Source organism: Haliotis rubra, unplaced genomic scaffold (assembly GCF_003918875.1).
Source record: "Haliotis rubra isolate DU_JTF1 unplaced genomic scaffold, ASM391887v1 Scf404, whole genome shotgun sequence".
Taxonomy (NCBI): Eukaryota; Metazoa; Mollusca; class Gastropoda; order Lepetellida; family Haliotidae; genus Haliotis; species Haliotis rubra.
The window spans coordinates 685,326-701,952 of NW_025767085.1; the positions used below are offsets into that span (position 1 = coordinate 685,326).

The window sequence follows — 16,627 nt, forward strand, 5'->3', positions numbered from 1 at the left end:
AATCTCTTTAGGACAAGTGCTTTATACGGCAATACCTTGGTATATTTATCATCTCATCCTTGTGTATGAGGCGCACACGTCCTGACTGTAATGTCGTTCTTGCAGTTACCGCAATTCATTAAGAAAGAGACAAGAGGCCAAAATGAAAAATTATACAAATTATTTTTAAAAAGTGCATAATGGGACAGGAATCAGGGGACACGCCATCAATAGCAAGTGTGACCACTCTGGGCATCCGTACACGTGAACACACATCTCCTTATTGACGTCGCCAGTCGGCGTAAGCAGGAGACCTGTTAAATAAGCCCAAGAGAGTCTGTTCATGTTCCTCTCGGTTCGCTGGAAGTGGTCCACGCTGTCTCAGCTGACGATCACGATGAGATGTTTAATGGGGTTTATGTCTGGAGAACGTACTTGCCAAGACAATGCGTTGGCGTTAACGCTGTGCATGTATTCTCGAACAATTCATATAAGTCCCATTTCGTTCAAAGTATGTTAAAACTTTATATCTGTCATCGTTTTAATGGCAGAATATTTGTTCTTTTAGTGACAGGCTAAAATTCCAAACACTTGAAGGGATGGTGTAAATCCAACTGGGGTCAATGCAGGAAGCAAAAGTATTGTAAGTCCCCATGGTCCCTGGTATGGTGTTTCTACCTTCGGTTGTTGGCGCTCAGTAGCCTGTTTTATTTTGTATTGTTTTCTGTAGTAATAGATTTTATTACAACATACTAGTTTTAGCCCAAATATGTGATATTCTTGTATTTTTACTGTCCTTCGACGACAGGTTTATATAATATAGATTTATTCTGGTTTAATGTATAAATTGTTCTCGTCACGATATGGCTGAAATACTGCTGATGTGACGTTCAATATTAAGTCACTCACACACCCGAACAATTTGAGTTGTTCTACAAAATGGCTCCTCTTGGATCGAATATAGGGCACCACAAAAGGTCTCAACACTTCATCCTTGTATCGCTGGGCATTCAGATTCCCTCTGATGATAACCACTTTTGTTGTTTCTGGCCACAAATGACGCCGCATTCCATGACAATTCCCCCATCGAACAGAAAACCCTCTTGAACTCTCCTCTACGTCGAAAAACTTGAACTCTGCCATCGTTTCTGAACGGATTGAACCGAATTTCAAATGCGCTCTCTCCCAGTAACGTCGCTGCCATCGACGTACAATTCGTGCCCATAGCAGTCTGCGTTGATTGTGTGGATGGGTCAAGGCCATTTCTCGGAATACCAGCCATACCAACTCGTCCAAGGACTGTTCGTCTGCTGATGGTGTGTCTTTGTGCTGTCGCTGCCTTTGACGTCGCCGTCACCGTCACGAATCTGTTCCGGAGCTGGATCTGCCGGACGTAGCGGTCTTCGGCAGGTGCCATGACTCTTGGTCTTCCAGATCTTGGGCGGTCTTGGGTCTGGCATGTTAGTGTTAGCGGTTTATCAATTTGCTGGTGGTGGCTTGGCTGCAGTTGAAGGTTCTTGCCAACCCCCATATTGGTCATACCGATCGTGCTCGCAGCGCTTGCGTGGCATATTCGTGGTATCATGCACATGCATTCGGACAATGTCCCACAATTACGTTTTTATTGTTTTGAAAAATGCATGATTCGCACGAAGTTTTCGGACAGCAGCGTTGTTATCGGGACCATGTTGGGTTCTGGAATGTTTCCTGCTTGGGTTCAAACCTGTACCAGCGTTTTGGGGGGTTATACAATTACTTCAAAAGTGGAAACTTTATTTTGCTTGGTAGCTTATGATTAGTTATTCTCACTGTATGACTCAAATATTACCAATGTAATGCATGTGTTTCCCTTTTAATCATTATTATGAATGCATGAATCGAACGTGCTGAAGTAGGGGTTAAGCAAAGTATCTAAACGGAACGTGAACAGTGCTACACGATTTCTCTTCCTTCTGGACGCCACTGATCGTCCCACTCCCCATCTCTCACCGATAACGCACGTTGCCAACGTCTCAATCTCCATCTTTTACACATAACCCACGTTGTCAACGTCCCACCCTCTATCTTTTTCCCATAACCCATGTTGCCAACGTCCCATACCCCCTCTTGCACCTGGGCCCCACTTTTTCAACGTCCCACTCTGCATCATTTACCTGGGCCGCACTTTTTCAACGTCCAAACTCTCCATCATTTACCTGGCCCCACTTTTTCAACGTCCCACTCTCCATCATTTACTTTTAACTCACGTTAATATCCATCTATTGCCGATAGTATTCCACTCTCTCTCTCTCTCGCCAATGGAGACGCCATTACCGAACTGCCAGTCTCGTGACTGAGTATTTGAGGTCAGATCTCAACTTTCCACTGATTGTTAAAAACAATTTGCAATAAATCTTCAATGCTGGTTAATCACACGTTATCCCTTAGTTTTCCACCTGCATGGTCCAAATAATACGTTACAATATCAGAGATGTCAGATGCAAGAAAACTAAGACCACCTTGATGTGTATTATTGATAGGCTGAAAAAGGCATAATGAGTTGTAAATTGGTCCACGATATATACTGAAAGCCATTAAAAACGCAATTGGTATTTGTTGTCCTGAAACTTACAAAAGTTCTATTGAAGATGTTTTCCTGCGATACAGAGGATGTAGGAATAAAAGGCTGTTATTCTGGCCCATTTCGAGTTCGAGTCCCGGAGCATTCCTCTCACATGAACTTTGATACTTAAAACTGAACATTGACATTTCTCGTAAACACAACCACATTCATGAAACACGTTGTGCACATGCATTACCTGCACCCAGGCCCTGTAAAAGCACAAGGAATTGTGGAACTCAATCACTTTGAGAAAATGCCACACTTGACACAAGACGAAAGGAATCAGGTTATCGGTATGGTCAGCCAAGGTGCTTCAGATGATGGCCAGGAACTTTAATGTGCATCCATCCACTGTAAGTCGACTCAGACAACGTTTTCGGGCTACCGGAAGTGTTGCTGATCGTCCGCGATCTGGTGCACCACCTGTGATAACAGCTCGACAAAACCACAATATCCGAGTTTCACACTTGCGAAATCGGTTCCAAACATCTGATGATGAGGCAAGGAGGACAATTGGGACAAGTCAACGTCATTTCAGCGCCCAAAAGGTGCAAGGACGCCTTGCTGCCTTCAACATCCGGTGTCGTCACCCGTACCGTGGTCCAACCTTATTGCATCGCCACAGACTTGCCAGACAGCGACGGGCAGCAAATGGGGCCAATCTTGGCAACAGGACATGGCCAGATGTCATTTTTTCAGATGAATCCAGGTTTAACTTATCCTTTGCAGATGGACGTCAACAGATTTATCGACGTAAAGGAGAAAGACTTGCGCCAAACTGTGTCCTTGAACATGATCGTTTTGGAGGGGGTGGTGTCATGATCAGACCACAGACCATCAGAGGCTGCAGACCATCCAACAGCTGTTCCTGAGAAATGTGTGTCTTTCAATGCCCCAAAGACTGCGAGCATGTCTTGCAGCGCACGGTGGACACACACGACATTGACTGCAAGTGACCCCTCCTTTGTGTGATGTCGTTGTTGCGTCACTGCTGTTGTTGTTGACTGGATATTTTCAGATGAAATTATTCCCAGATGTTCACTTAAAACATATCTGCCTGTTAGGTTTATATATGTTGAAATTAGTGTGAGTAAAGAAAGTATGAATGTCAAATTGCATTTTTAATGGCTTTCAGTATATTTCTTTTTATTCATGAAGGTATTGAATTTAAAAACTGACATAAGATAAATTGTGTGCAACTATTTTATTCTATTGTAACAAGGGTTGTAATTGACTCCCAGCGACTTCCTCCGAAGGTTGAAGAAATTGTTATTGCGTTAAGCATCTGTGATGAGACATCATCTGAAAATCAAAATTATACGACAGATTAGCATCAGTGTTAACAGGAGGGCACTGTATTTTGACTGAAATGCGATTAAATAAATGGGCACTGAATCCAATGTTGTGAGTAGTTCATCATACTTGGAACCAATGTCGTGTCAGTTGGAATGTAAGATTAGAAAAAAATCTGGGGCTCATTAAAGGTTCGATTAAACGTCGATGACATAAGATTAAAATTACATGTTACACCACATACCATAAACTTGCTGCATATCAAATTTCATAATTTCACATTCGATGAGATATGTATTCCTCAAATATGACACTTTCAAAATGTCCACAGTGGCAGTGGCGTAAAACTGAACTCACCCACTACAATTATGTTAACACTACCGTGACAAGCATTCTGATACTTACCTTGGCTATCCTTGACAGCAGGTATACCGACCATCAAGTGTTGGGTCCAGTAGACTGACACAGTCGTCGGTCAACACACCACTACCGCATAGAGTTGCCACTAAGTCGTTACGGACGCATCGTTGAACACAAGGGGTCACTGAAAATGAAGATTAACAACCACGAGTAAACATTTGGTTCTCTGACTGTAGTTATACCAGTTTACCTCTCAGACGAAACACGCACTATGTTAGATACATCTCAGACGAAGCACGCTCTATGTTAGATACGTCTAGACGAAACACGCTCTATGTTAGATACATCTCAGACGACACAAACTATATGTTAGATACCTCTCAGACGAAACACGCTCCATGTTAGATACATCTCAGACGAAACACGCACTATGTTAGATACGTCTCAGACGAAACACGCACTATGTTATATACATCTCAGACGAAACACGCTCTATGTTAGATACATCTCAGACGAAACACACTCTATGTTATATACATCTCAGACGAAACACGCTCTATGTTAGATACGTTTCAGACGAAACACGCAGGATATGTAATTACCTCCGACGTGATGTATGACCGACACAACTTTACCCGGCCAATGTTCCAGACAATACCAACGATCAAACAAAAGCTTATAACGCACAGAATAGGTGGTACGATGCGGAAGTATGTTCTTACGGAACGTTGGATCAGCGATCTCTGGTCCTTGAAGTGCAGTTTGTGTTGTTGTAGGGGTTGTTGTAGGAGTCGTTGTAGGCGTCGTTGTAGGCGTCGTTGTAGGTGAGGCCGCTGGAGGGACAATGCAATGACCTTGGCTATAAGTTTAGGTATTTACAAATACACAACTGTACGGGTACAGTAAACGTTTACAAAGTTTCACGCAATCATATATATATTATGAAATATGGATTCATGTTTCAGTTTCAGCCTAAATTGTTGCATAGATATATGACGTGTGACGCCTATATTTCCGTTTGCGTAAATACTTGTAAATTTAGAAGTTGTACATTAAATGTAATCAAAAATTGAAGTTAATCTACACATGAAACACATTAATTAATAAATAAAAACCTAGTTGGAAACGTACAAATAACCACATCATGATGCAAATATATTTCAGTATTGGAATACTTATTATAAATATATTTAGTTTTAGCTATAAATTTGGCAAAATAGCCATTATGATGAACTAAAGTAATCAGGCAAGATTATTCCTATATTATGTACAGAAAACCTGACAGTGTGTTTATGACCTTGCTTTGGTTTGGATTCCTTACAAAATGGCTGACTTCATGGTTTCTTTGATCTTTACTAACGCTCAACAACCAGTCGTATCTGTGTCTGTGTCACTGAATGAATTAATGAACGAATAACTCACTTGTAACAAAGCACGAAGCAGTCAGTTCTGCTATGGAATTTGTGTCATTGAATGAATGAATGAATGAATCAATGAATGATCGAATGAATTAATGAATGAATGAACCACTCAGTTGTAACAAAGCACGAAGCGGTCTGTTCTGCAATGGGATATGTGTCATTGAATGAATGAATGAATGAATGAATGAATGAATGAATGAATGAATGAACCACTCACTTGTAACAAAGCACGAAGCAGCCTGTTGTGCGATGGGGCACACGATCTGATGTGCCCAGGCGGTGATGGATGAACAGTGTTGGGTATAGAAGTCGGTGATGTTCGAACACTGGAAGCCTAGAACCGTCTCACTGCAAAAGCCGTATTTCGACACAGCGTCTTTACTGTTAAAGGAAAGCCTTCTCTCACTGAACACCAGTTACATGACGAACAGTTGCCAATGGCGCTGACAGCATCGCAGATGTTGTTGATATCGTCGTTTGTGAGGGCTTGTGAGGCGGATAGGGTAATGGACAACATCACCAGGAATGTACAAGTCATCACCATCGTGGTCGTCGTCATATTGGTTAGCTGTAATTACATAAAGTACACTACCATTATGACGAACACACTTACAACATATTGACGAATATAAGGAAGTGCTCTTTTGTCCGCGCCACTTGCCGTATAGTTTAGTTGAAATGCGTATAACGAACTACTGTTATAACGAACTAGGTGTCGCTTTGAGTTATAAGATATAATTATAGTAGACTGCTGTATACGTAAATATTATTGACGAATATACTTTGAAGAAATCTCAAATACAAGCATCAGAGATCAGTGATTATATAAAGGATAGAAAACATTCACGATTATCCGGTAACCCTCGTTGTCTGATGTACCGCAATTCGATGTCCAGAGACTAATGGCTGAATTAGGTTTTAATTCACAGAGACGTGCGTATTGATTCTTGATTGACAGGCGCCATAACCGTGAGCTCGTAAGTTTCATTAAGAAGGTCGAAAACTTCTACAAGTTGCGTGTGAAGCCCATTTTTGGTGTCCCCGCCGTGATATTGCTGGAATATTGCTAAAAGCGGCGTAAAACTATACTCACTCACTCACTCTACAAGTTGTATCGTACTTCCACACGAAGCTAAAAATTCGTGATATCCATGACACACAGATTCAAACGGCGATAAACCCAAATCACTCACTCACTTACTCACAGCCCTAGAAGTTATCCCCATCCTTCCATTGAGATGAGCATTCAGTGCGTTCAGTTATTTTAAAATTTAAACAAAGAAAGATTTGCTCACAAGAAATTTCTGAAAAAACCTTTAACAACCCGGCAACTTATTTCCCTTGGAATGTACGAATTTGATCGGTCTAGTGGCTTCATACCGATCTAGGTCAACTTGCCATTGGGCATTTGAAAATACAGTATGCAAGGCAGGTCTAGACGAACACCACATGTCAGTGTTAGAGCTACCTCGGTACATCTCAAATTCATATCACACTTCCCAGTCATGCACTCAGTTGTATTATTCACACAAGCCATGCACGGCTGTAGCGTTAATCGGTGAATATTGCGTTACAGTGAGGAATACTACAAAGCAAGGAGAAATTGAATAATTCAGATCAGACCAACTGGTCGAGGAATGCTAGAAAGCGCATCATTTCAAGACAAATATCGGTAACTTGAGCATACTGGCATTGTCGTACACGACCCTTTTTCTCTATACGTTCGTAGCCCTAAGAATTCTTAACTTTGATCGTAGCAAATGTGTTAAGAATGGGCTTAAGAAGTTCGTAGGTCTACGAACGTTTCGAGAATAGCTAACTGTCACGTACTCTCGTCCAATTCGTGAAAATTCCTGCTGCAGTACCCCGGCTAAGTCGATATGATAATGAACTATGAACACCTGATAATGAACTATGAACACCTGATAATGAACTATGAACACCTGATAATGAACTATGAACACCTGATAATGAACTATGAACACCTGATAATGAACTATGAACACCTGATAATGAACTATGAACACCTGATAATGAACTATAAACACCTGATAATTAACTATAAACACCTGATAATGAACTATGAACACCTGATAATGAACTATGAACACCTGATAATGAACTATGAACACCTGATAATGAACTATGAACACCTGATAATGAACTATGAACACCTGATAATGAACTATGAACACCTGATAATTAACTATGAACACCTGATAATGAACTATGAACACCTGATAATTAACTATAAACACCTGATAATGAACTATAAACACCTGACTGTGTATTGGTTCCCGGGAGTTAACAGAAGCGTCCAAAAAGAACGAAGGAATCAGGACTCTCCGAAACTAGCGTCGTTGTCTCCTTTTTGATAATATTTGCCTATCTCCACATACAAATAATGACGAAGAGCCTCAGTGTTCAGCCGCATTTGAGCTTTAGCATAACTGCGATGTTAAATATACACTAGACACATTTGAGCATTAGCATAATTATGATGTTAAAAATACAGACACATTTGAGCTTTTATTGGCATAATTGTGATGTTAAATATGCAGACATAAAGCTTTAGAATAATTGTGATGCTAACTATACAGACACATTTGAGCTTTAGCATAATTGTGATGTCACACATACAGACACATTTGAGCTTTAGCATAATTGTGATGCTATATATACAGTAGACACATTTGAGCTTTAGCTTAATTGTGATGTTAACTATACAGTAGACACATGTGAATTTTAGCATAATTGTGATGTTAAATATACAGACACATTTGAGCTTTAGCATAATTGTGATGTTAACTATACAGTAGACACATGTGAACTTTAGCATAATTGTGATGTTAAATATACAGTAGACACATTTGAGCTTTAGCATAATTGTGATGTTAAATATACAGTAGACACATTTGAGCTTTAGCATAATTGTGATGTTAAATATACAGTAGACACATTTGAGCTTTAGCTTAATTGTGATGTTAAATATACACACACATCTGAGCTTTAGCATAATTGTGATGTTAAATATACAGTAGACACATCTGAGCTTTAGCATAATTGTGATGTTAAATATACAGTAGACACATTTGAGCTTTAGCATAATTGTGATGTTAAATATACAGTAGACACATTTGAGCTTTAGCATAATTGTGATGTTAAATATACAGTAGACACATTTGAGCTTTAGCATAATTGTGATGTTAAATATACAGTAGACACATCTGAGCTTTAGCATAATTGTGATGTTAAATATACAGTGTACACATTTGAGCTTTAGCTTAATTGTGATGTTAAATATACAGACACATTTGAGCTTTAGCATAATTGTGATGTTAGATATACAGTAGACACATGTGAGCTTTAGCATAATTGTGATGTTAAATATACAGTAGACACATTTGAGCTTTAGCATAATTGTGATGTTAGATATACAGAATATTTTATAGAATTCTATGCGGAGATATTTAATGCTGAGCTAGAAGAAGCTAAAAGTGACAGAGGATGACAATAAATACACTAGACAAATTCTGTTCCATTTGTTGAAGGACACTGTTTGCATGAGACGGGGCCTCTTTTTGAGGGACACTGTCTGAATTAGACAAGGATAAATTGTTCCCCTTCCAGGACACTGTCTGTATTAGGCAGATATAAAACATGTTTCTCTTGATGAATGAGCGAGTCAAGAAGGACACTATGTGTATTAGACAGATTATATAACATGTTTCTCTTGATGAATGAGCGAGTCTAGAAGGACACTGTTTGTATTAGACGGATATAAAACATGTTTCTCTTGATGAATGAGCGAGTCTAGAAGGACACTGTCTGTATAAGACGGATATAAAACATGTTTCTCTTGATGAATGAGAGAGTCTAGAAGGACACTGTCTGTATTAGACGGATATAAAACATGTTTCTCTTGATGAATGAGCGAGTCTAGAAGGGCGTTGTCTGTATTGGACGAAGATAAATCATGTTCCCCTCAATGAAGGACACTGTCTGTATTAGACGGATATAAAACATGTTTCTCTTGATGAATGAGCGAGTCTAGAAGGACAATGTCTGTATTGAACGAAGATAAATCATGTTCCCCTTGATGAAGGACACTGTCTGTATTAGACAGATAATACAACATGTTCCTCCTGTTGATAGGCACTGTCCGTATTTCGTGGGGGTAAACCTTATTCCTCTTGTTGCAATACACTGCCTGCATTAGACGAAGATGAATCATGTCTTCTTCGTTGAAGACAACTGTCAGTATAGGGCAAAGATCTCTGACGCTAACCCTACATGATGGAAACAGCCTCGATCCTATAAATAACATTACCATGAATACTTCTCTTTAGGAATCCTACAAAGTGTCAATGATCGAATACTGTACTAGAGCAAAGAAAAAGAAATACTTGAACATGTCAGGTAGGAACAAAAGGAATAGAAATAAATAACAAATGCACAGCAGATAAATAAAAATATCAAGCCAAGGATTTAACCTGATTATTATTTTGTTGCATAGCAATATCTTCAGACTGATGTTTCGGGTCAGAGAGATGTGGTTTTCTATGCTTCAATCAAATACAATCGACAGCTTGAGTTGTGATAAATCTATTCTTATTTCTGACACATGTGGCAGGCAAACATATTATTAATCACGAACACGTGACTTTGTCAAATGTAGGTGTTAAACTGCTAAAGTCGTGTATGCATACGTACTGTGTAATGTTACTGAAATATGAGACTGGAGACCCACCCACCCAAAGCTAAAAATATATAACTTGAGCAGGCCGAATAACATCAATCGTTAATTATTTTACTATTTATTTGTAACGACGCAATAGCCATGCTAGCATTTGTATTGATGTTATGTGATTTTAGTTTTAATGGCACTCAAGATATAATGAGGTATACAAGATATACTGAGGACAGCGTATTTTATGTGTCGCGGTTGGGTGAATACTTCCAGGTGTATACAGTTCGTAAATATTTAAATATCATAAAGATTTATTATTACATGTACATACGTAAATTAATTAACCTGCTGGAGGTTACCTATCTGACAAGTCTCACCAAAACGGAGGTGTAAAAGAAAGTATACCGAGTTTGTTGTATATGTAACTGAAATCTTTGCAGTTTGTTTATGTCTGTTTAACCGCCAGTCATTCCCGCACCATTTTGTAAAAGTAATCCGTGGCTGGGTAACTGTGAGTAAATGGAGAAAATGGAGACTGGTCTAAGAAATGTATTTCTTCCATTCCCTATCATATCTGATATATGTTCAATTTGTCCCGATAAAAAGCAAATATATTGATTTCAACTCATCGACAGCTTGGTAATATTCGAGTATTTAAAATTTAAGTTTAGTTCAGTTTGTTTCATTTAGCAGAAATAAAAGGTATGAACAAATCAGCTGAAGGGTATGGTTCATGCTCTCTCAAAATATAAAAACGGAAATTCCTACACTTTAATGCAACTTTATCCCCCCATTGAGCTGCTCAGAAATACCTGGACCCATTCTGAACGTTCTAATGCTATAGGTTTACAACCGATCAGGTCAGCATAAATGACTCATTGGCCATATTATATATTTCAATAGATAATGATACTGCAACAATATAAAATAAACATTGTCATGAAATCCATATGATAATAGAATATAGTGAAATATATAAGTCATCCCAGTATACCTGTAGCCATGTCATTGTGTGTTTAGTAATATCTCTATGCACATAAGTCGTGGGTTTAAACTGACAGAATGCTTTTCAGCTCAACGACTTTAGGGCAAGTTTGTAAGTAATCCAGTGAGTAAATAGGCTAGGTTTAAGAACCCAGCGACCCCCATAAGTTAAAACGTGAAAGTTTAAAATCAACAGCTGAACAGCATTGTTTCCCACCCCACTGACCAGGATAAGTACAATGTGAAAAAGCTCATGTAAGCTCAACGGCATTAAAATACATGATTTCAAATGCTGTAATTGATAGAGGTATATAGTTTATCTAAAAAACTCTCATCTCCACTATTTTTATATCCCATACCTATTTGACACCTACAGACCCGAACCGTACGCCCTAAAAACATTACCAAACAATAACTTCCACTTTTTGCAATGTACCCGCAAGATATACATAATTACTGCATATTCAGAGCAACGGATTAACATGCGTATCCTAGTCCTTGCAGTTTCTGGTACATATTTCCTAAGCAATCTGACAAATAACAATGCGATTATAGTCTGTTTGCGGTGAAAACGTACCGATGAATTTCACTTTAAACAAAAAAGTAAATCAAATAAAGTGAAATTAAGATTGCAAATCCTCATAATTTTACCTTGCCATTGGAAAATTTAATTCTCAGAATTTTATTCAACTTATGATAAATGTTGTTTCACATACGATCATAGTTTCAAATCGGTATTATTGGTTTGTATTACAAGGGGGTATGCACATTAAATGAAACACCGAGAACAAGGAGGGTTGGTCTAAGTTAACGCTCATCACGTACCGTACGTGCATTTGTTTCACTGTTCCAACTACTGCGCTTATCCCCTTGTAATACAAACAAAAATAAGCGATTTGAAACTTTGATCGTTTGTTAAACAACTTTTTTCCTAAGTTGAATAAAAATAAAGATTTAAAGTTTCAATTGGCAAGGTAGAATTATAAGGTTACGCAATCTCAATTTCACTTTATTCCATTTACATTTTTGTTTAAAGTGAAATTCACCGGTACGTTTTCACTGCAAACAGACTATAATCGCATTGTTATTTCTCAGAATGCTTAGGAAATATGTACCAGAAACTGCAAAACATTTCTCATTTAAAGCGTATAGTTATGTCTTATTTGTCGCTTGTCATTTTGCTATTTAAGAGACTCATCAAGTCTAGGCTCTGGCGTCAAGTGAGAGATAGGTGTAGATTAGCAGACACTGTTTCCCGAACAAGATGCATTCTTGTTGCACACATATCCCACGAATAATTTATCAAACAATCTCCACAGAAATAGGACGGTTAACATTAAAACAGGAAAACATATGGCTCGTCAACATCAGGTTATAGCTGTTGTGTTCTTCTAGCGTTGTAAATATTAATGTTGTCATGACACGACGAGGCAGAATGAATGCCAGGTCATCTATGACGAACGCTCTGGCCGTCGCATGTGTAAACAATGTTAAACTATGGCAAGCCCCTGTGTATGTATAACCATATGACTTGGATACCCCGTGTACCTCACACGTGTACAGGTATAAGGTTGTTGTGTCGCGAGGACACCTGTCTCAAAGAGACTACAGTGAACACAGCCATTGCACATATTTGTGTAATGGCCGCCTGCCGAGGTCAAGGGCTTGGGGTTTCACGTAGACTGGCTTCATGAAACCGCAGTATATTGATCCTGTTATGGTCTGGTATGATGAATGGTAGCAATCTGATAGCCAGACAGACTCGGCTGTCAGTTTGTCATATATAGTTGTTTGTGTCGAATGTACTTGGATTACACGGTTGGTTGCCCAACTCGCATTCCTGTGTACCTGCCTCTACACGCCGACTACATCTTGAGCTCACAACGACTACCAGTCCCCAGAAAATAAAATTTTAACGCACACACATACACATACACGCACACGAACACACACACACAAAACAAAACAAAACAAAACAAAACAAAACAAAACAATTTTTTACATAAAGAAGCGAAGTTCTGCAGTATATACTGTGCTGTGAGTTCGTGTGTAAACAACGTGTATATATAATAACAATTAAATATTGTGATTACAGTCAGTTGTTGTATAGTTGTTTACAATCACGTTTGGCAATCCATTGAGAAAACAACATTAACTACAACAGGTGCACTAACAGGTGAAGTGAACAAAGTCCTTTATGCATATACTGACACCTACCTCTCGGATGTGTTGCAAATGTCTCTTCTAAATCCTGTTATATAATAACATCATGTTATAGCCTCAGACGAGCTCAACGAGAATATATCACTAGACACATTTCCGCTCCACTTAACACGAGAAGCTCGTCGTGTACATCCTGTTGACCGCTCACCAGTGCTTCGGTTCAAACTTTAACAATGAATAGACACACTAGATCAAAATCTCGTTTGCTTGGTTTGTTGTGGTCTTCAGCTTACACTGACAATGGAGTTCATGTAGTGCAGCAAGCCCTCTGAAACACTGCGGAACAGTTAATAGGAGTGAGTTTGTGTCCACGCTGCTTGTATCATTATTCAGGTATTAGTTTTGGGGCTATATATAGTTATGTCCAAAACGACACAGGCTTTCAGACAAGTGGAGAACTTTTGACAAATCACGGAGTTTCTAGATTCCTGGTTACATTTGACTTCCCTTTGCATGTGTTTTTAATGGCTGCCATATAAACTACTGTCCAAAAGAAACGATACCACGTGTTTCAAAGATCACTAAATGAAAACAAAACAACATAAACATTTCAAATTGATATCTTTCATTAGATAAATGATTTTACGGCATGTGTACAAAAAGTCATGGCAATCAAAGATTTACAATCATGAACACAGGGCTTTAAACGAAGTGTGGTGCCCAAAATTCAAAATTCATTTTAGCACAGTGGAGGAGGCTAGTGAGGGTAGTCTCTGAAAACAGTCTTAACGCCACTTTAGTACCGGGTATGTCCACCAGCAGCTGCGATACATGCCATGACACGCCTCCGAGCTGATGACGTCTTGTTCTTGAAAACGTTGGATGACGTTAGGGATGATTCGCTGCCACTCATCCAGGAGACAATGTTCCAATTGTTGGAGGTTGACTCGGGGCATTTTCTGATTTTTGAGGTGATCCCAGATGTGCTCAATGGTATTCAAATCTGGTGAACACGCTGGCCATGGCAAAACCTGTATGTTGGCGTTGGCAAGGAAGTTCTGGGTCAATCTTGCCGTATGAGGCCTAGCGTTATCGTGCTGGAACACGATTCCTCCTGGATGCTGTTGGGCGAATGGCTGCACGACTGGTCGTAAAACCACATCTTGGTAACGCTGTGCATTCAGGTTCCCCCGAATAATGACGAGCCTCGTTTTCACATCACCGCAGATACCTCCTCACACCATTGCACTTCCGCCTCCAAATGCATGGACTTGCTGGATGCAGTTCGGCGCCAAACGTTCACGAACTCTTCGGTATACTCGCTGCCGACCATCGTTCTTGTAAAGGCAAAACCTGCTTTCGTTCGAAAACAAGACACGTGCCCAGTTTCGACGTTGCCACCGCCGAACACGCATGGCCCATATCAATCTGTTGACTGTTTTGACGTGTCAGGTAGACTCTGCGGTAGGGGCGACGTGCACGGATACCATGTGCCTGCAGTCTCCTGTAGACGGTTTGTCGACTGATCCGGTGTCCCAGTCCCGTTGCCGCCGTTAACGTCGCAGGAACGAAGCGGTTACGTAGGTGAAGTAACCGGATGTGGTTGTCTTGAATAGGCGTGGTCACCCGGGGTCTCCCGCTTCTCGGCCTGACTGTTGTTCGGACTGTTTGACGCAACCGTCGCATTAACCTGGTAACGGTTATGCGTACGCATCCAAACGTTCTTGCTACAGCGGCGTGTGATGCTCGCTGTAGGACCATTCTAACGGCTCTTTCTCTCTGGATCGCTGTCAAACGTGCCATTTCTTGTGTGTGCTTTTTACTGCTGTGGGCACAACGTGTCGGACCAGCGGTTTTCTACAGTTCATCTGCACGTGCATTTCGTGCTACACGACTTAACGTCATTTTGAGTATTCGTGCGATTGCTTCTTAAGTGAATAAATGTTACCGTTTTTTTCGATCGAATACGTTTGGTTAGGAACGTGGGATACACAGAAATATGTTTTTTCTCCAAAAAGTATCATTAATTTAAAAATATTGAAAAAAATATTTGGTATCGTTTCTTTTGGACATGAGTTTAGGTGAGGCAGGATACGGTGACCTTTTTACGAACACTAGCGTCATCACGAATCGATCATGAATCAAACATATGCGGCAGTTGACATCGTACTATCCGATTATGGTATGAATTGTCGCTTACATCTATAAATATGTGTGTGTTGCATGAAAGTAGGCCATGAGTCAGTATTCACACCGACATCTGGTATATTAAACATCCCTGCCATTTCATGATGACAAAAAGCGCTACACATGCAATCAATTTCTTTGCGGCAAATGAACATTGTAGATTTATATATGCAAGTAAAACGTCACTGAAATGCACATTGTTGATTTCTATATGTAACTCTGACGTCACTGAAATGCACATTGTTGATTTCTATAAGTAAATCTGACGTCACAGAAGTGAAGCTGAATCATAACTTCATAGCTTGAAATTATTTGAATATTTACATTAATAAAATATTTGAATATGGTTTGACCACACATAGATCTTAAATGGAAGTGCTTTACGTTCACAGAAGTATCTGGTTCTGTTTTTGAAATTAATTAGTAGAAGGTTCCTTGGATCGCATTACTTGACAACAGATTCGAGGAATCTTGTAACTGGGAATGTTTGATGCCAGCTAATCATTTGTACATTACAGCCAATTTGATTTTAACGTATATATTGTGTCGATTTCAATAGGTTTGATAAGTTAGTATGCATGAACGTTAAACCATTCTAATTTGTCATCCAGTTCGCTATCCACATCCAGAGACCATATAATAGGACCTGTATTATATGGTCTCCGATATATCACAGTGTATTTGTCATGTGAGTGTAAGAATGGAAAATATAAATATGGCCATGGAACATCTACATGTATATCATAATGGTTTGGTTCCGATACGCCTTGATAATGTTCCGAAGTTCTCCACTACTGCAATAATACAAATATGACAATTATTTATTTATAAAGCGCCTAATATCAACCGTAGTGGTGCTCAGTGGCTCAATTCACAATACTCGTTAATGTACAGCCAACATACCTTTGGTCTTTTCTCCTTCAGCGAGCAGGCACGTGGTGATAGAAC

General features: G+C 39.5%; 1 long non-coding RNA gene across 6 annotated transcripts in view; it reads right to left on the minus strand.

Annotated features, from left to right (window-relative positions):
• Positions 1 to 3,770: 3,770 nt before the first annotated feature.
• The window catches only part of LOC124287669, a 49,179-nt gene continuing 36,322 nt past the window's right edge, over positions 3,771 to 16,627 (minus strand). For 3 of the 6 annotated variants that reach the window (XR_006901312.1, XR_006901307.1, XR_006901310.1), the window contains 4 exons: positions 5,873 to 6,223; positions 4,957 to 5,067; positions 4,280 to 4,418; positions 3,771 to 3,883 (listed from right to left, as the gene is read on the minus strand). This is a non-coding gene — a long non-coding RNA (uncharacterized LOC124287669). Of the gene's footprint in view, positions 3,884 to 4,279; positions 4,419 to 4,956; positions 5,068 to 5,872; positions 6,224 to 13,546; positions 13,859 to 16,582; positions 16,608 to 16,627 lie in introns of those variants that run through there. The other 3 variants (XR_006901311.1, XR_006901309.1, XR_006901308.1) reach the window with 3 other exon arrangements.